This window comes from Dendrobates tinctorius, unplaced genomic scaffold (assembly GCF_039654945.1).
Source record: "Dendrobates tinctorius isolate UK_male_01 unplaced genomic scaffold, ASM3965494v1 ptg000013l, whole genome shotgun sequence".
Lineage (NCBI taxonomy): Eukaryota > Metazoa > Chordata > Amphibia > Anura > Dendrobatidae > Dendrobates > Dendrobates tinctorius.
Window position 1 is genome coordinate 15,631,975 of NW_027361681.1, and position 21,592 is coordinate 15,653,566.

Genomic DNA, 21,592 nt, shown 5'->3' on the forward strand with positions numbered 1-21,592 from the left:
AACGAAAAGAGACCGGATTAATAATCTCCAAAATCTTGTAAGGTCCAATAAATTTAGGCTTAAACTTAGGAGAAGCCACCTTCATAGCAATATTTTTTGATGATAACCACACCATATCACCAATCTTAAACTGGGGACCAATGGTCCTATGTCGATTGGAAAACCGCTGGGCCTTTTCCTGGGAGAGAGATAACTTATCCACCACTTGGTCCCAGATCTGGTGCATTCTCTCCACCACAGTGTCAACACCTGGGCAGGCAGAAGGCTCCACCTGCCCTGAAGAAAATCGAGGATGAAACCCAAAGTTACAAAAAAAAGGTGACATCAAAGTGGCAGAACTAGCTCTATTATTTAAAGCAAATTCGGCCAAGGGCAAAAATGAAACCCAATCATCCTGATCAGCGGAAATAAAACATCTCAAATACGACTCCAAGGTCTGGTTTGTTCTCTCTGGCTGCCCATTGGTCTGAGGGTGAAAAGCAGAGGAGAAGGACAACTGAATTCCCAGCATGGAACAGAAAGTGCTCCAAAATCTAGACACAAACTGAACTCCTCTGTCAGATACAATGTTCTCAGGAATCCCGTGTAAGCGAACCACCTGTTGCAAAAACAGGGGAACCAACTCAGAGGAAGATGGCAACTTAGGGAGTGGTACAAGATGAACCATCTTAGAGAACCTATCACAAATCACCCAAATAACAGTCATTCTTTGAGAGACCGGCATATCAGAGATGAAATCCATTGAAATATGGGTCCATGGCCTCCTGGGGACCGGCAAAGGCATCAACAACCCACTAGAGCGAGAACAAGATTTAGACCGGGAGCAAGTCCCACAGGACTGCACAAAATTCCTGACATCATGAGACAAAGTGGGCCACCAAAAAGAGCGACTCACCAGATCTCTAGTACCAAAAATACCTGGATGACCAGCCAATGAAGAGCAATGAACTTCAGACATCACTCTCTTCTTCCACTGGTCAGGAACATACAACTTTCCACTGGGACAACGCTCAGGTTTGTCCTCTTGGAACTCTTGCAGAGCAAGTCTCAAATCGGGCGAGATGGCAGAAAGAACTACCCCTTCGCCTAAGATGGTAGCAGGCTTGGTCACCACAGGAGAATCAGCAAAGAAACTCCTAGAGAGGGCGTCTGCCTTGACATTCTTAGTTTCAGGAAGAAAAGAGACCACAAAATCAAAACGTGTAAAAAACAAGGCCCACCTAGCCTGTCTAGGGTTCAAGCGTTTAGCCGACTCTAGGTAAATCAAATTCTTTTGGTCAGTGAGGACCACAACTTGATGTTTAGCTCCCTCCAACCAATGTCTCCACTCCTCAAATGCCCATTTCATGGCCAACAGTTCCCGATTCCCCACATCATAGTTACGTTCAGATGGAGAGAACTTTCGGGAAAAGAAAGCACAGGGATTCATTTTAGATGTTCCTTTTGGGACAAAACAGCTCCTGCACCAATCTCAGAAGCATCCACCTCTACCTGGAACGGGAGTGAGACATCAGGTTGCCGCAAAACCGGGGCGGAGGTAAATCTTCGCTTCAGCTCCTGAAAGGAAGCAACAGCCTCCGGAGACCAATTCAACACATCCGCACCCTTCTTAGTCAGATCAGTCAATGGCTTGGCAATACTAGAAAATTTTGCTATAAATTTCCGATAAAAATTAGCAAAACACAAAAACTTCTGGAGGGCCTTCAACAAAGTGGGCTGAACCCAATCATAAATGGCCCGTACCTTGGCCGGGTCCATTTCAATAGTTGACGGAGACAAAATAAATCCCAAAAATGAAATCCTCTGTACTCCAAAAAGGCATTTCGATCCTTTGACATACAGGGAATTCTCCCTCAAGATCCGGAACACAGTCCGAATATGTTCCACATGAGAATCCCAATCCTTGGAGAAGATCAAAATATCATCCAGATAAATAATCAAAAATTTATCGACAAAGTCTCGGAAAATATCGTTAATGAAGCACTGGAAGACAGAAGGGGCATTAGTGAGCCCAAAAGGCATCACCAGGTACTCAAAATGTCCCTCCGGAGTATTAAACGCCATCTTCCATTCATCCCCCTGCTTAATGCGGATAAGATTATACGCCCCCCTGAGGTCAAGCTTGGTAAACCAGCAAGCACCTCTAACTCTAGAGAATGGATCCGAAATCAGGGGTAACGGATACTGATATTTAATAGTAATTTTATTGAGGGCACGATAATCAATACAAGGCCTTAAAGAACCATCCTTTTTGGCCACAAAAAAAAAACGGCACCTAAGGGTGAAGAGGATGGTCTAATATGACCCTTCTCCAACGCCTCCTTAATATAGGACCGCATAGCCTCGTGCTCGGGTACAGATAAATTGAAGAGCCGACCCTTGGGAAATTTACACCCCGGGCTTAGTTCAATTGCACAGTCATAACTCCTATGAGGAGGCAAGGACGCAGACTCATTCTCACTAAATACATCATAAAAGTCCGCCAAATAGTCAGGAACATCATGCGACTGAGGAGAGGTGGAAAAAAACGGAGCCTCACTAAAGGCACACCGACAACCCCAACTCACCACAGACACAGATTTCCAATCCAAAACTGGATTATGAATTTGCAACCAGGGAAACCCCAGAACAACGGCATCATGCAGACCATGCAACACCAAAAATCTGCAATTTTCTTGATGGTCTGGGGCGACCCGCATGACCACCTGGGTCCAAAACTGAGGTTTATTTTTAGCCAAAGGAGTAGCATCAATCCCCCTCAAAGGGATAGGCGTCTGCAGAGGCGTCATCGGAAATCCACAACGTTTAGCAAAATCCAAGTCCATTAGGTTTAGCGCTGCTCCCGAATCCACAAAAGCCTTGGCGGAAAATGTGGACAGAGAGCAGATCAGAGTAATTGCCAGAAGAATCTTAGGTTGAACACCACCAACAGAAAACGTGTGTGCAAAGCGTTTCTCTCGTTTAGGACAAACAGAAATAATATGCGAGGCATCCCCACAGAAAAAACACAGCTTATTACGCCTTCTGAACTCCTGACGTTGCGCCTTAGACAAAACTCTATCACATTGCATAGGTTCAGACGTCTGTTCAACCGGTGGCAACACCTCTCGTGCAATCCTGCGTTCACGTAAAAGCCGATCAATCTGAATGGCGAATGACATAGAATCGTCCAGACCAGAGGGAACAGGAAATCCCACCATAGTATCTTTTACAGCTTCTGACAAACCCTTCCGAAAGAGAGCAGCCAAGGCATTATCATTCCAGGTAGTAAGGGCCGCCCACTTTCGGAACTTTTGACAGTACAACTCTGCAGAATCTCGACCCTGGTTCAATGCCAACAGGGTCTTTTCAGCCTGATCAATAGCATTAGGTTCGTCATACAACAACCCCAAAGCTTGAAAGAATGCGTTCACATTAGTCAGAATAGGATCATCTGGTTTCAAAGAAAACGCCCAATCCTGGGGATCGCCACTCAGCAAAGAGATGACAATTTTAACCTGCTGCGCGGAGCTCCCTGACGAATTAGGCTTCAAGGCAAAAAATAATTTACAATTATTTTTGAAACACAAAAATTTAGATCGATCCCCAAAAAATACATCAGGTGTAGGGATCTTTGGTTCAACAGCATGCGAACGAGCAAGGTAGGCGGAAATTCCCCGCACTTCCGCAGCGAGCTGCTCCACACGATCAGACAATTGCTTTATCTCCATTGAGAGAAAGAAAAAAAATTCCCCCTACGGCCTCAGAGAAATAGAGGAAAGAATAAACACACACTTTTTTTTTTTTTAAACACAATTCTTTCCTGCTATTGAGTACCCTAGGATCTGCGGTATGGCGGGTGATTCTGTTATGATTGAGTCACCGTAGGAGGCAAAAACAGAAATGCTAGCTAAGTCCAGAAAACCAGAGAGGTTGGGAGCTATCGGATTGCAGACCCCTGATCCTATCCACAACAACTAACAGTAGCCGTGGGGGGTTCCTACGATGCCCTAGACCCCTCGATCACAGCCGGAGAATTAAATAGGCCTAAAGAAAGAAAGGGGAAATCTAAACTGCCCCAGAGCAGACCCCAAAGCAAAAGGCAGCCCCCAACATATAATGACGGTGAAGCAAGATGAAAACACTAACACAGACAGAAAGATAGACTGAGCAAAGACGGGGCCCAAGCTAACTAGATAGGAAAGGACAGGAAGGCTGCTGTCTGCAATCCGTGAAAAACCCTATGAAAATAAGAGCCAACAGACTGACAGTGAAAAAGGCCCTGAAGACGCTAGGCTTCAAAAAAGCTATGTCAGTACTCAGGAATATTCTGAAGACAGAGCAGCCGGCAAAAGGAGATTCAGCTCACCCAGCAGGGAATGGCAGAATCCAGAAAAGCAAGGAAAACAAAAACAAAACACTAATGCTAACAGGCAAAGCATAAAACTTAGCTTTAGAGGAGCAGGAATCAGACTGGTGTCCTAGAAGTCCACAGAGAAATCACCCGCAGGGTAGAAGGGCGTCGGCAGCCTTATATCCAGTCCGTGACTCCACTCAGCCAGTTATCCTAATTAGGGTCAGGTGCCTGATAATCAGGCTCATTACCTTCCTTTACCAGAATAGGGAGTTCACCAGACCTCAGTGACGAAGGGGAAAATGAACTCACAACAGGGGAGGTTACATTATACCCTAAGAGGGGAGGCTGCATTATATTCTGTGGGGGACTGCGTTATACACTATGAAGGGAGGCTGCATTATATTCTGTGGAGGGGAGCTGCATTATACCCTATGAGGGGAGGCTGCATTATTCTCTGATGGGAGGCTGCATTATACCCTATGAGGTGGCTGCATTATACCCAATGAGGGGGACTGCATTATACCCTATAAGGGGGCTGCATTATACCCTATGAGGGGGCTACATTATATTCTGTGGGGCTGCATTATACTATATGAAGGGGTTACATTATATTGTATGGGGGCTGCGTTATATTCTATGAGTGGGGCTACATTATATTCTATGAGGGGGCTGCACTATACTATATGAGGTACTACTTTATATTATATGAGGGCTGCATTATATTCTATGGGGGCTGTATTATATTCTATGGGGGCTGCATTATATTCTATGGGGGCTACATTATGTTCTATGAGGAGGGCTACATTATATTCTATGAGGGGGCTGCATTATCTTTTTATGGGGGCTACATTATATTCTCTGAGGGGGCTATATTATATTCTCTGAGGGGTCTACATTATATTCTATGAGGGGGCTGCATTATACTTTATGAGGGCTGCATTATATTCTATGAGAGGGCTACATTATATTCTATGAGGGGTCTGCATTATACTGTATGAGGGGGCTACATTATATTCTATGCGGGAGGCTACCCCAACCCCTACTACATAATTAAGAAGTAGTGTACTACCTATAATAATAATACATTTTATTTCTATAGCGCAGACATATTCCGTAGCACTTCACATTACAGAGGGGACTTGTACAGATGATAGACATTACAGCATAACAATAATCACATAGATCATAACAGGAATGAGGGCCCTGCTCGCAAGCTTACAATCTATGAGGGAAAAAAGGTAGACACGAAAGGTGGGTGGTAATGTGATGTACAATATCTGCAAGATATGTTTTCTGTTGCAATGTGCTAACAACTCCTTCATCCTAGGACATTGTAAACTGTCAGTAGTAGGAATTCTTTCCCCCCAGGTTTTACCAACCCTGCCACTTCCTCTGGCTAGACCATCTTCCTCACACCATTTGGCTTCTCTCAGCTGAAAAGAAAAATGCGGGAAAAAGGTCTTTGTTTGAAATAAAACTTTAAGAGCCTGCCCTGCGAAAACCGTACCAAGTAGAGATATGAAAATCATATTTTTGTAACCTGAGCGGTCCCAGCTTCGAGACCGCGTATGTTTCGAAGTTCTACCCTGTCCAGAACATGAGATAGGATTTGCGCCCAAATGGATGGTCATATCGCATAGATGTTTGATGTTTTCTTGATAGGCTCATTACGCTGGGAAACATGATACCACTGATGAGTCCATACCAGCTTCTCCCATAAAGTTATAGCTAATCTAAGTTTTGTAGCCAAAACATAACTCGGATGAGAGAGGAGGGATCAACCCAGAATGCATCTCTCCGTGATGTCACAAAGCAAAGCCTATAAGGCCTTCCCTGGGCAAACCAGCTCAGAACAGCTGCAGAGTCCGTGCTGACAAGAACTCAGATGAGCGGAGAAGTGCAGCTCCGCCTCCACCCACCTTAGCCGCATGGTCTGCCTAAGGAACAATATGGAACTGTGAGTGTAATCTCTTTGTTTTCTCCACTTTTATTTTATACCTGTACTGTACATATTTTATGTCTCAATTTTATAGCAACTTTTATCTGTAATCACTGTCCTCTTTCGGAAAATAAATGAAATAATTATTTAGATCTGTCTCTATGCTCTAAGACTCGAACTATACGCCTTTGATAGATAATCGCTACTAATTCAAGGGGTTTGCCACGGACCCTCTTAATTTAACACTGTGAATTAAGTAACCGTGACTGGTGGCAGCGCGTTGTGTACGGCTATTACGGCTTGCTGGCAGTCTAGAAGGGTCTTATATTGCTGAGTAAGGGGCTTCAGCCACAGCATTGATAATTCCCTTACTGCAGAAGCCTAATTGCCGGTTCACAACAGGCAGCCCGTCCGGCGACCAATTATCCTAGGTGCAGTTCCCTGACTGACCTGAGGGTAAGGGGGGGCGCCGGAGAGCTGCGAGTTCCAAAGTGGAACTGAGAAAGTGGGATATACATAAATCCCCGCAGTGCTTGGAAGATTGATAGCAGTGGTGGGGCATCCAAATTAAACTCCCCCTGCGGCAAATTGTAGAGCGAGATTAGCTTGCTGGATATTTTTGGTCACATGGTGCCAGTGTTGGGATAACTAAGATAAGCCCCACTGCGCCTGTGATAGCCGTGTGCCGGCATTGTGTCACGCCCCTCCGTCCGCTGATACACCCGTGTCAGTGGTGGGACTGTGACATAGTGGTGACACAGGGTCCGCTGTCCGTCGCGTTTTGGTGGCAGTGGGACTCCCGTTAGTGTCGCCCGTAAGTGGACGAACGGCGGTGGGCTGTTCGTCACATATTGGTGGCAGAGCGGTGGGATAATCCTAGAGCATTAGTGATTTGGTTTGAGCAATCATTCCTCTCACTAAAAACCTGCACGGTTCCTGCGGGAATCCTGCATCATAGGTTTTGGAGAACAGACTCAGTGGTTACTAGTCCTGAGACATTAGTGTGTACTTGCAAGTATCCCCCTCCCGTTTCTTCGTTTTTCTTTTTCTATCTTTTATTTGGCAACCATGGTGGCAAAAGGAGAACCTTGGTACAACTGGCAGACAAAGGAAGTTCTTGCTGCGTTATGCACGTACCAAGGCCTTGACGCCACGAACAAAAACAGAGCTCAAATGATCGCGGCTCTAGTGCAGCTGGACAACGACCAGAATCCAGCGAGCGCAGAAGTTGGCCCAAGTTGCAATGGGGCTGCAGCAGAGGCTCCACTCCTGAGCGCTGGCCCAACATTCAACCAGAACGGGGTGGACCCCTATCTGCAAATGGCCTTGGACGAACTCCCCGCCGAAGACAGGGATGGGCGGGTGAGGCTGATCCAGCAATATCGGCAGGAGGCCCAAGCCGAACGTGAGCGCCAAGCTGAGGCTGAGAGAGCAGAGCAGCGAGCCGAGAGGGAGGCGCAGAGGGCCCATGAACTGGAGGTACTCCAGCGGGGTGGGAATGCCCCCACAGCCCGAAGCAGTGAGCCCAGCAGCGTCCAGACTCCTAAACCCCGGCCAGAGCATTTTCCCGTGATGGAAAAGGATGGGGACTTGGACACATTTCTGCGAGCCTTTGAGAAAGCCTGCAGACAGTACCAGCTGCCTAGAGACCAATGGGCAAGGTACTTGACCCCAGGGCTAAAAGGCAAAGCCCTGGAGGCATTTGCTTCTCTTCCGCCAGAAGCCGATGACGACTATGACACCATAAAGCAGGCGCTGATCGCCAAATACCGGCTGACACCTGAGGTATACCGAAATAAGTTCCGACACCTCCAACGTGGCCCACACGATAGCTACAGTGATGTGGTGCAAGGACTCAGGACCCACTTTGACCAGTGGATCCATGGACTGTCCGTTGAAACCTTTGAGCAGCTACGGGACCTGATGATCAAAGACCAGTTCCTGCATCTCTGCCCAGCTGAGGTCCGACAGTTCATCCTGGACCGCGAACCAACGAACGCGGACAAAGCGGCGCAGATCGCCGACAACCACGAGGCCAACCGGAAGCCTGAGACGCGGAGGCCAGTCGCCACCAGCTGGAAAGGGGGTAAGCCAGCAACCAACCCCAATGCCCCAGCTGGCCGTCCCTCCGGAGGCCCTGTCCCTGTTGCCAACAACAGGCCGGCTACTGACAGTCGCCTGTGTCACCACTGCCAGCGGCCTGGTCACTTCTTTTACGCCTGTCCGAACAGGCCGAAGAACCCCCCAGCCAAGGCCCCCGGGCCCAACGCCTCTGTTCTTTTGGTGGGAGGTGTGGTTGGGAGGGCTGACGACAACGTTCAACCTGTTCAGGTGGGGGCCCGTCTTGCTACAGGCCTCGAGGACACCGGGGCTGAACGAACCCTCATCCGTCCTGGACTGGCGGCCCCTGAAGAGTTTGTTGAGGGGAAAACCCTGACTGTCACCGGGATTGGAGGCACCCGTTGTCCCTTGCCAGTGGCACGAGTTTTTCTTGATTGGGGTGCCGGGAGCGGGTTGAGGGAGGTGGGAGTGTCTGAAAACCTGCCCACTGATGTTTTATTGGGGACTGACTTGGGGCGGATGGTTGCATACTATGTCCCTGACACCCTTCCCCAAACTGATAAGGGTAACGTTAACCCTGATGATGATGATGATGACGGGAAACTGAATGTGTTACCTGCTAATGCCTTGATGAGTAATGATGCAACTAACAACCATTCTTTCCCCAGGTACGATGCTGATGCTGATGTGAATGTACCAAAGCAAACTGATAACCATTCTTCTCCTAGGAAGGATGATGATGATGTTGATGTATCTGTGCCGACTGAACCCGTTAACCCTTTCTTTGAAGCGGTAGATGTGTCCACAGGTACCAAAGTGCTCAGCCCCGTCACTCTGCGGAGTGAGACGGCTGAGGAACCCCTGGCAGGAGTAAGCAACGGTGCTCAAGGAAATGGGGAGGTGCATGGGGACCATGAGGAAGGTAATGCCATGCAGCTGACCAGTGCCACCGAGGAAGGTAACTGGCCCATAAGTAGCACTGCTCCTGAAGTGTTGGGGGTGGATGGGGAGGTAGAGCCCAGGGCAGCACCAGCTGGTGGGTCTGAAGAAATCCCCAGGGAGACAGCATACATAGCAGCTGTCACACGCAGTCAGAGTGCCCAGATCGCAGGTAACGCACTGTCTTCTGGACCCTCTGCTGCTACAGGAGAGACTGAACCAGAGGTGAACCCAGAGCCGGTTCCAGAGGGTCCCAGTAAAGGAGGTACCCTGACGTCACTTCTGGCAGCCTCCAGCATGGAGTTCCAGGCTGCTCTGCACTCAGATGCCAGCCTGGAGAAATTGAGAGGTCTCGCCGAGACGCCCACCTCCAAGTCTGATAAGGAGAGGGTGTTCTGGGAACGAGGAAGGTTGTACCGGGAGACAGTACCCGGAGATCCTAAAAAGGAGTGGTTGAGGGAAAGACAGCTGGTCGTCCCCTATCAGTTCAGAACCGAGTTGTTGCGGATTGCCCATGAGATTCCACTCGCTGGACACTTGGGGATCAGCAAAACAAAGGCACGGCTGTCTCAACACTTCTATTGGCCCAAGATGGGGACAGATGTAACACACTACTGCCGCTCCTGCGCCACCTGTCAAAAAGTGGGTAAGGCGGGGCCTGCTCTTAAGGCTCCCCTTATTCCTTTGCCGGTGATAGAGGAGCCTTTCCAGAGAATCGCGGTGGACATTGTAGGACCGCTGTCCGTCCTCAGCAGCTCCGGAAAGCGATACATTCTCACCGTGGTAGACTACGCTACCCGGTACCCAGAGGCAGTAGCTCTGTCTTCAACCAGGGCAGATAAGGTGGCTGACGCACTGGTGACCATCTTTTCAAGGGTAGGATTTCCCAGGGAGATGCTTACTGATCAAGGGCCCCAATTCATGTCTCGCCTAATGGAGGCTCTCTGTGAGAAAATGCAGGTGACGCACCTGGTATCGAGTCCGTATCACCCACAGACTAATGGTTTGTGTGAACGCTTCAACGGTACCCTCAAACAGATGCTCCGCATACTGGTTGAGACCCAAGGGCGCGACTGGGAGCGGTACCTCCCACACCTGCTGTTCGCTTACAGAGAAGTTCCGCAGAGCCTCGACCGGGTTCTCCCCCTTCGAGCTCCTGTATGGCAGGCGAGTCCGGGGACCCCTTGGGTTGATAAGAGAATCCTGGGAAGATGAGCCAAACCCCACAGAAGTGTCCATCGTGGATTATGTCATGCGCTTCCGTGACAAGATGCAGACCTTGCCGCAGTTGGTGCATGACAACATGACGCAGGCTCAGGCTGACCAGAAGCACTGGTACGACCAGAACGCCCGGGAGCGGACCTACCAGGTGGGCCAAAAGGTGTGGGCGTTGGTCCCGGTACCAACGGATAAGCTTCAGGCAGCCTGGGAAGGCCCGTACGTCGTCCACCAACAGCTCAACTAGGTCACCTACGTGGTCACGCTTGACCATGCTCGGGGTAGGCGCAAGGCCTTTCACGTCAACATGCTGAAGGCGCACTACGAACGTGAAGCTTGCATCCTACCGGTCTGCAATCTGCCAGAGGATGGGGAGGAAGATTCCCTCCTGGACATGCTGGCCCAGGCCAAGGCCAATGGGTCCATTGAGGACATGGAGATAAGTGGTTCGCTCACTGTGTCCCAGCGGTTGCAGTTGATGGCCACCCTGGAACTCTTCCGGCCCGTGTTCACCAACCGTCCTGGGAGGACGGAGTTAGCGGTTCATGAGGTGGACACCGGGAATCACGCCCCATTATGGCGAACACCTTATCGGATCTCTGAAACGGTGCAACAAGTCATGCGCCAAGAGGTCGATGAGATGTTAAGGCTGGGAGTGATTCGACGGTCAAAAGGTGCGTGGGCTTCACCTGTAGTCCTCGTGCCTAAAAAGGATCGAACCACCCGGTTCTGCGTGGACTACAGGGGGCTCAACGCCATCACAACCCCTGATGCCCACCCAATGCCGCGCATCGAGGATCTGCTCGAGCGGTTGACAAACGCCAACTACATATCCATCATGGATTTGAGTCGGGGATACTGGCAGATTCCCCTGAGCCCTGAGGCGCAGGAGAAATCCGCCTTTATCACCCCCTTTGGACTGTACGAGTCCACGGTCATGCCCTTCGGCATGAAGAATGCCCCTGCCACTTTCCAGCGGATGGTCAACCACCTGCTTCGGGGACTGGAGGAGTACGCGGTGGCGTACTTAGACGATATTGCCGTCTTCAGTTCCACCTGGGAGGAACACCTTCAGCACCTCCAGGAGGTGCTCAAGCGTCTTCACCAGGCAGGCCTGACCATCAAGCCGGGGAAGTGCCAGATAGGCATGCGCAAGGTCCACTACCTGGGGCACCGGGTAGGCGGGGGTTCCATGAGTCCGGAGCCAGGAAAAGTGGACGCAATCGTGTCCTGGCCCACCCCCAGGACCAAGAAACAGGTGAAGTCCTTCTTGGGCACTGCAGGGTACTATAGGCGGTTCGTACAGGACTATAGTGCCCTTGCCAAACCCTTGACTGACCTCACCAAGCAGAGGCTACCCCAAACAGTCAACTGGACAGATGACTGTGAGGCGGCTTTCCAAGCTTTGAAAGCAGCCCTGTGCAACTCTCCAGTGTTGAGAGCAGTCGACAGCAGTCGCCCGTTTCTGGTACAGACCGACGCCAGCGAGTTTGGCCTCGGTGCTGTGCTTAGCCAGGTCGACTCGGGGGACCAAGAGCACCCCGTGTTGTACCTGAGCCGGAAACTTTTGCCGAGGGAAGTGGCATACTCGACCATCGAGAAGGAGTGTCTGGCCATGGTGTGGGCACTGCAGCGTTTGCAGCCCTACCTGTATGGGCGCGCCTTCACGGTGGTAACCGACCACAACCCTCTGAGCTGGTTGCACACAGTGTCCGGAACCAATGGAAGATTGCTCCGCTGGAGCCTTGCCCTTCAACAGTACGATTTTACTGTAAAACACAGGAAGGGCAGTGAAAATGGCAATGCCGATGGGTTGTCCCGCCGGGGCGAACCCGCTGAGGTGCGCATGGCCGATTACCGAGAGGTAATGCCTCCTTAGCGCCCTCTTAAGGGGGGAGGTGTGATGTACAATATCTGCAAGATATGTTTTCTGTTGCAATGTGCTAACAACTCCTCCATCCTAGGACATTGTAAACTGTCAGTAGTAGGAATTCTTTCCCCCCAGGTTTTACCAACCCTGCCACTTCCTCTGGCTAGACCATCTTCCTCACACCATTTGGCTTCTCTCAGCTGAAAAGAAAAATGCGGGAAAAAGGTCTTTGTTTGAAATAAAACTTTAAGAGCCTGCCCTGCGAAAACCGTACCAAGTAGAGATATGAAAATCATATTTTTGTAACCTGAGCGGTCCCAGCTTCGAGACCGCGTATGTTTCGAAGTTCTACCCTGTCCAGAACATGAGATAGGATTTGCGCCCAAATGGATGGTCATATCGCATAGATGTTTGATGTTTTCTTGATAGGCTCATTACGCTGGGAAACATGATACCACTGATGAGTCCATACCAGCTTCTCCCATAAAGTTATAGCTAATCTAAGTTTTGTAGCCAAAACATAACTCGGATGAGAGAGGAGGGATCAACCCAGAATGCATCTCTCCGTGATGTCACAAAGCAAAGCCTATAAGGCCTTCCCTGGGCAAACCAGCTCAGAACAGCTGCAGAGTCCATGCTGACAAGAACTCAGATGAGCGGAGAAGTGCAGCTCCGCCTCCACCCACCTTAGCCGCATGGTCTGCCTAAGGAACAATATGGAACTGTGAGTGTAATCTCTTTGTTTTCTCCACTTTTATTTTATACCTGTACTGTACATATTTTATGTCTCAATTTTATAGCAACTTTTATCTGTAATCACTGTCCTCTTTCGGAAAATAAATGAAATAATTATTTAGATCTGTCTCTATGCTCTAAGACTCGAACTATACGCCTTTGATAGATAATCGCTACTAATTCAAGGGGTTTGCCACGGACCCTCTTAATTTAACACTGTGAATTAAGTAACCGTGACTGGTGGCAGCGCGTTGTGTACGGCTATTACGGCTTGCTGGCAGTCTAGAAGGGTCTTATATTGCTGAGTAAGGGGCTTCAGCCACAGCATTGATAATTCCCTTACTGCAGAAGCCTAATTGCCGGTTCACAACAGGCAGCCCGTCCGGCGACCAATTATCCTAGGTGCAGTTCCCTGACTGACCTGAGGGTAAGGGGGCGCCGGAGAGCTGCGAGTTCCAAAGTGGAACTGAGAAAGTGGGATATACATAAATCCCCGCAGTGCTTGGAAGATTGATAGCAGTGGTGGGGCATCCAAATTAAACTCCCCCTGCGGCAAATTGTAGAGCGAGATTAGCTTGCTGGATATTTTTGGTCACATGGTGCCAGTGTTGGGATAACTAAGATAAGCCCCACTGCGCCTGTGATAGCCGTGTGCCGGCATTGTGTCACGCCCCTCCGTCCGCTGATACACCCGTGTCAGTGGTGGGACTGTGACATAGTGGTGACACAGGGTCCGCTGTCCGTCGCGTTTTGGTGGCAGTGGGACTCCCGTTAGTGTCGCCCGTAAGTGGACGAACGGCGGTGGGCTGTTCGTCACAGGTAACAATTGCCCTGATTGTTTGGACCAGCCATAATGTTAAGTGTGTAACAGTACTTACACAGAGGGCTAATAGATGCATAAAGCATGTGGGAACATGATGCGGTGAACCTGGTTATGGTAAAACTTTTGACTGTGCCACACAGGGATAGTTAGGTTAATGTGTTGAGGCGGTAGGCCAGTCTGAATAAATGCATTTTCAGGGCACGCTTAAAATTGTAGAGATTGGGGACTAATCGAATTGACCGGAAGTGCATTCCAGCCAGGGCAGCTGAACCCAAGTTTCCCCTTCCTGAACGAGTTGCTGGTGATCGTGGTAAGTTCACGGTTTTTCGTGAATCATGCAAATTGTATTTCCGTATGCGTCCACATTCCTCAGGTAATGAGGCTCAACGCGTGGGCATGGTGATTTCTTTGCTGAGTGGTGACCCACAGGCTTGGGCCTTTTCACTCCCTTCTGACTCACCGGCATTTGAGTCTGTAGATTTTTTTTTCTCTGCTCTGGGTTTGACCTATGACGATCCGGATAGATTAAACTTAGCAGAGTCTAAGATACGCTCACTACTACAGGGTGAGCGACCAGCTGAGGATTACTGCACGGAATTCCGGCGCTGGGCGGTGGACACGCAGTGGAATGACCCTGCGCTTAGAAGTCAATTTTTGCATGGGGTTTCTGGAAGGGTTAAACAGACTCTCCTAATGTATGAGACTCCCGCCTCTCTGGAGGCTGCGATGGCACTTGTAGTACGCATAGACCGCCGTCTCCGTCAGGGGGCGCTGGTTTCGTTGCCTCCGGGAGGTGGGGGAGTTGTAGGTGAGGTTGCCTTGGGTGAATCCGTGGAACCCATGCAGATCGCTGGTATAGCACAGTCACTGAGTAACAAGCCTAAACGTCCTTGGCACAGAAGGCAGGGGGTTTGTTTTTTTGTGGCAAAGGAGGACATTTTATTAACGCTTGCCCCCTGGTACCTAAGAAGGGCGCGCCGGCGGAAAACTGATAGGCTCAGAGGGTTTGGAGGAGTCTAGTCTGAGCCTTTGTGTATCCTCCGTCATGGTTTCCCAGTGTATGCTCCCTGCTAGGGTAGCACTTGGGGGGCAAATGCTCTCTATTACAGTGTTTGTTGATAGTGGCTCAGCTGCCAATCTCATTGATGAGAAGTTCGCGCATACAGCGGGATTTCCGGTGGAGAAATTGCCGAACCCCATCCGGGTGGTTACCATCAATGCTTCCCCGTTGTCTCAAGGGGAGATCACAGAGTGTGTGTTGGATATACAACTCCACATTGGAGTATTACACTCAGAGCGGGTAACTTGTAAGGTGCTTAGTAACTTACCGGCTCAGATGGTTCTGGGCTTTCCATGGTTGTCAATGCATAATCCTGTTATTGATTGGAAGACCCAGGACATAATTCAGTGGAGCAGGGAGTGTCAAGAGAGGTGCCTGGCTACATGTATTTCCGCTTTGACTCCCAGTATCCCGGAGCCGTTGCTGGACTATGCGGATGTATTTTCTGAGAAAGGTTGTTCAGAACTACCACCGCATTGCCCCTATGACTGTGCTATTAGGTTGAAACAAGGGGCCAAGTTACCTAAAGCTAGAATGTTTAATATCTCAGGTCCCGAGAGGCTAGCTCTCAAGGAGTACATTGCGGATAGTCTGAGCAAGGGTCATATTAGACCTTCCTCTTCTCCTCTGGCTGCTGGCTTCTTCTTTATTAAAAAGAAGGATGGCGGTTTACGCCCGTGTCTGGATTTCAGAGAACTCAACCAGATTACGGTTCGTGATCCTTACCCTATGCCACTTATACCCGATTTGTTCAACCAAGTGGTTGGTGCCAAGTGGTTCTCCAAACTGGACCTCAGGGGGGTGTACAATCTTATAAGAGTCCGTCAGGGGGATGAGTGGAAGACGGCATTCAATACCCCTGAGGGTCACTTTGAGAGTTTGGTAATGCCGTTTGGGTTGACTATGGCACCGGCGGTCTTTCAACATTTCATAAATGATGTCTTCTCTCATTTGTTGGGGAGATTTGCTATAATTTATCTAGACGACATCCTCATTTTCTCTCGCGACCATGATACACATATAGAGCATGTTAGACAGGTCCTGCAGTTGCTCAGAGAGAACAGGCTCTATGTCAAGCTTGAAAAATGTGTGTTTGTCGTACAGGAGCTACCGTTCTTGGGTTATATAATCTCCGCCTCAGGGTTTAAGATGGACACCGCAAAGGTGCAGGCGGTACTACATTGGGATCGGCCTGATAATCTTAAGGCGCTTCAGCGATTTCTTGGCTTCTCCAATTACTATAGGAAATTTATAAAGAATTTCTCTATGATTGCCAAACCACTTACTGACATGACTAAGAAGGGTACCGACTTTTCTGACTGGTCTGAGCCTGCAGTACAGGCGTTTGAATTCCTCAAGAATAGTTTTGCCTCAGCGCCCATTCTGGTGCAGCCCGATGTCTCCTTACCGTTTGTCGTGGAGGTGGATGCGTCAGAGGTTGGAGTGGGGGCTGTACTGTCTCAGGGCCCATCTTGGGCCAAGTTGCATCCGTGTGCCTACTTCTCCAAGAAGCTGTCGCCTGCGGAGCGTAATTATGATATTGGCAACAGGGAATTGTTGGCCATCAAATTGGCATTTGAGGAGTGGCGACACTTCTTGGAGGGGGCTGTTCATCAGATTACTGTGATAACCGACCATAAGAATTTGCTTTATTTAGAATCAGCTAAGCGCCTGTCCTCCAGACAGGCTCGCTGGGCATTATTCTTCACCCGGTTCAACTTCATTGTTACCTATCGACCTGGTTCGAAGAATATTAAGGCAGACGCTTTATCCAGGTGTTTTCCTGGTGGAGAGTTATGTGAAGAGCCGGTGCCTATTCTCCAAAAGGGTGTGGTGGTATCTGCCATCACGACAGAAATTGAGGCAGAGATTGCGGAGGCTCAGGAGGAGGTACCGCCGGGGTTGCCTGCTAATAAATCTTTTGTGCCACTACATCTACGCTCTAGAGTGTTAGGCGAACATCACGACACGGTACTGGCAGGTCATCCAGGGGTTAAGAGCACTCTGGAACTGGTATCGCGTCGTTTTTGGTGGCCTAAAATCCAGCAGGATGTGGCCTCATATGTGTCTGCCTGTACCACGTGCGCACGGGCCAAGACTCCTCGTTCCCGTCCCGCTGGTAGGTTGCAGCCTCTCGGGGTGCCCAGTAAGCCATGGACTGAGATTTCCATGGATTTTATTACAGACTTGCCCGATTCATGCTGATCGACTGGTTACTATGTTCCATCGTCGCCATCCGGACAAGCCAGGTCCTCGACATGGTGAGGTTCCGGAGGTCCCTCGTAGAAGGCGGGGTACTGTCATGTCGGACACTGTTCACACCAGGGTGTCCGGCAGACAGCGGTAATACCCTATTCCACTACAGTATTGTCATGTCGGACACTGTTCACACCAGGGTGTCCGGCAGACAGCGGTAATACCCTATTCCACTACAGTATGCTCAGGGACTTTGTTGGGTATTCTGTTCCAGTCGGGATAGGGTTAACCAGGTTGTCATGCTGGCTGAGGGCTTGGCCACGCCCTTGGTCTTTAAATAGTCCGTCCTGACTATGGGCGTCGCCGACTATAGCTTTTGCCTAGTGCTAGCAATACCGGTCAGCAGTGGTGGTTTTGGAGCGTCTGATATCTGGTGCAGTATATCTCTCAGTTGTTCTTTCTCCTATCTGTTATATATATATATTTGGTTGCCCTTGCACATTATTGTATTAACGGTGTGGTGTTTCTTTTACCCCTGTCCATACGTATTTGTAGGGTCTGGTGTCTGGTCCCCTCACTGGGTGGAGGGTGGTGGGTTCAGCTTAGGGCTGGACAGGAGACAGGGACAGGGTGGAGGCCCAGGCAGGCACACCTTCAGTGTAAACCCTGGGTTGAGGGACAGACAGGGTTTTCCCTAGTCTGAGGGACACCGCAGGGGTCCCGGGGTTTTAGCCTAAAGTAACCTAGGCATACCATGACAGACAGGTTCCCTTTAAGGCTTAGCTGTTTACTGTTAGCCACTTCCATCTCCTATATAATTTGGGTCCTGGCTAGCACCCATTGTCAGAGTAGCTTATGCTGCATGATGGATGGAGGTTGTTAGTGGTCATTATTGGAGAAGGCATTTGGTGCATTTATCCGTGACTGTTGCTACGTTTTGAGTGTGATAATTCCCTTTTTTCTCCTACTTTGGTTTAACCCCATCCTCCACTCCCCAATACATTCCTTTGTTGTATGTGTGAGGATATTTGTATGTTTGGTATTATTTGTTACCCCTGTTCGTATTACCTTGTTAGTTTTGTTGGTGCATTACGGTACACTACCACTCTCCCCTTCCCTGGGTGGTGGAAGGGTAGAGACTATGGGCGGGATTCAGGAGCTAAGTAATCCAGGGAAAAGCGTTAGGGTCAGTGAAGGAGCCCCTGGTCCCGGGACACCAGACAACAATCGTTACATTAACTCTGACCAAAACCGTTTTTAGATCCATAATGGTTCCTATCACTGCTCTGACAGGGCAACTGCATTAGCTCAGCTTGGAGGTGGCAGATCTATGCACTGTTGTTTTGCAGCACCCTAACACATCAGGATTGGGGACTATGACTCCCCTTAGTGGTGTTCAAGATCGCATTGATTGCCTGACAGTTTCTCTGGGGAGGGGGACGTGACAAATTTGTTGTTTTCTGGGAGGCCTGTAAACTTTACTTAATATTAATAATAATAATCTTTATTTTATTTATTTTTTTATATAGCGCTAACATATTCCGCAGCGCTTTACAGTTTGCACACATTATCATCACTGTCCCCAATGGAGCTCACAATCTAAATTCCCTATCATTATGTCTAACTTCTGGTTACCTACTCATTCCTCAAGAACCAAGGAGCAATGGGTGGGAATAATAACCTCTCTCCTTCAGGATGACCTCCAAACATGGGCTTTCTCTCACCTGTTTGACTCCCGGTCGCTCCAGACAGTGGAGGAATTTTGTTCTGGTGCTGGGTCATATATATGATGACCTCAACCTCGTCTCCCTGGCTGAGTCCACACTACACCAGCATTGGCAGAGGGATCCGGCCGGCGAAGGAATATTGCTCTGAGTTTTGGAGGTGGTCCACTGACACTAAGTGGAATGGCCTCACACTCCGTAACCAGTTCTGAGATGGACTACTTGACAGCAATAATTTAAAACAAAAAACAATGGAAGGGAAAAATAGAAAAACCTAAAGCTTGCTGTGACATTGGTATTGGCACTCTTTACATTAAATTAGCATGGAAACACATTTTGACACGCCTGTGGTAAATCACAAATGAGAATGAGAAAATATGTCATTATGTAACTTACCGCGCTTTACTGAGCAGATGTATAAAAAAACGGGGAGAGAGGTCTATAATTGTGGGTGGATAAGAACATTATTAGTTCAGTTTAGTACTTACTTCAAATAAAGGAATTGTAGAATATTCTATGTAGTTTGAGGTGGTTATCTAGCGAATACCTCGTCAATGATTTTGTGATGATGTTTTCTTGTAGTAATCAGGAATGCTGATAAAGTAAAAGGTAAAATTAAAATAACAGTAGTGTTAAATTCCCATACTGAACCCCTTTTCTATTCACTATACTCACTAGTAATTTCTAAGCGTTTCTATTCCCTTTGAAGTAGTACAGTGGTACTTGCTGATGGCCCGATATCACAGTGCTATACGGGAAAAAGGGTTGGATTTAATTAGTACCAGTGGCCGTAAGCTGTACACTAGGTCACAGTTACAGGGATACGTCTGCACTTACTTGCTTTATGTTGAAAAACAGTAAGCAGGAGCAATATCCACTAGTATGAGCATTGTAGTAAGGCTTTGGCTGTACAAAAGATTATATTCACTATATGATAGAGGCCACCGAGTGGGCAGTGAGTTCTTGATAGAATGCTTATGGTGATTCCTGCTGGCTGAACCAAAGCAGGAGCGATATTCGCTGTTGTGCTGGAAATGGCAAGGCACTAGATAGAAAAATCATCCACTTAATATAGTATTGTTGTAGCGATCAGTCAGTCCTAATAAGACTTGTATGAACTTACTTGTACCGCTTGTTGTATACCGCAATTTACCCAGGCGGTAGCTGCTAGCATGGAGGATGCGGCTGTGCAGCGCGTGGCGTTGAGGCGGGTGGACGCCAGCACCTCGTGTACTCCGGCCGGAAGTGACAACGAGGACGCGGCGAGATCAGGGGGCAGAGCTAGTGTGACGTCACAAGCAAGGCAAAGGACGGGTGCGCGGAGGGCACAAAACAACACGTTTCGAGGGGGACTTACCTCTTTCCCTCTTCGTCAGGGCCCTCCATCACGACTCCATCAATCTTGTCCCGGCTCACACATAAGTTGCCACTGTGTCTTCGAGTCTTCGGTGGGAATAGAGCGGACTCAACCCCTATTCCTCCGGTTTCTGCTGCAGGATCATTAGTATCACAAACAGCCTCGGATACCGGCGCCCGGCCTTGGCGCAATGAACTTAGGAAAGGGCTCTGCTCTAGCCCTAGTCCCCAGTCTCTCTCCTCCTCATGTTCCGTGCTTATCTATCTTCCTTCTGAATAACTGATCCTTCTTTCTTCCTCTTTCCTTGCAAGCAGCTCCAGCTTACAGGAGGCTCCTGCATCTATGTCCTTCCCCTCCTTCGCACGGGGGACTCACTGCAGAGAGGTCCTCTCCCTGCTTCCCCCTGTGGGGGATCTCCGACTAACTTCCTGTCAGCTTTCCCCTCTAGTGTTTCTAAGCTCCACCCAGCACCCTTCATGAACCAAAGCAGTTGCCATAAAGGGTGCTCTGTTGTTCTAAGGTGTCTGTGCTGGATGTAGGTGATGGAGTCTGGTCAGGTGTTACCATCTTACCTGGGGAGTGGGATACTACACCTCAGGAGGAGGTGCAGTACCTCTGTGGCGACTAAACCCTCAGGGGCGCCACATATGCATTTGTGATCCTAGTAATGTTTTACAGTCAAGGGTTTATTTAGTTTTATGAAGTTTGGTAATGGATTTGGAATTTTGTAGCAGCGTGTCGTTTTTTTCTTTCCATGCTTTTGGTCAGTTTAAACAGGAATGGAATTAAAGTAAAGAATAAAGTGGGCAAGGATGGTGACTTATTTTCTATTTCTATTTCCAAGATTGTGACATGATGTTTTTTTTGTTTCTTAAAGAGAATGTCAGCACTTTTGAGCGATGTAACCTATTAATATGAGGCATACTATAGCACCGGTGTCCGTACCTCCGCGGGGGTCCAGTTGAGGTCCCCGCTCTCGGTCCGCTCCCCACTGCCCAGCCTCAGTCCCTGGCTGTCCTCCTGCTGCTGTTTCCTGGTGCCCAGCCAGCAGGTCTCTGGGTACGACTCTGAGGGCACGCGCACACCAGCTCCTGGTCTCTTAAAGAGAGAGCACATTTTTCAAATATGCTCCGAACCAATGATAGAACAATGAGTACTATTTTTGGCTCCTCTGCCATAGAGGAGGCACCAGAGCAACAAGTGTTTCCTGTTGCTAGCTTCCAGTTCCCTGTACTGTCGTGCCTGTGTTCTGTCTGTGTACTGCCAGTGTCCGGCCAGTATCCTGCTAACACTGTCTTCTCAGACTATTTGCCGCTCGTCACTCCGTCACCCAG

The 21,592-nt window shown here is 49.0% G+C and overlaps 1 long non-coding RNA gene across 2 annotated transcripts in view; it reads right to left on the reverse strand.

Moving 5' to 3' along the window:
• Positions 1–21,592, reverse strand: part of LOC141069829 (uncharacterized) — a 113,842-nt gene that overhangs the window by 70,570 nt on the left and 21,680 nt on the right. The window contains exons 3-4 of one of the 2 annotated variants that reach the window (XR_012226641.1): positions 19,577–19,649; positions 19,390–19,495 (exon numbers count right to left, since the gene is read on the reverse strand). The exons of the other annotated variant lie outside the window; for it this stretch is intronic. This is a non-coding gene — a long non-coding RNA (uncharacterized lncRNA). Of the gene's footprint in view, positions 1–19,389; positions 19,496–19,576; positions 19,650–21,592 lie in introns of those variants that run through there. 2 annotated transcript variants of the gene reach the window in all.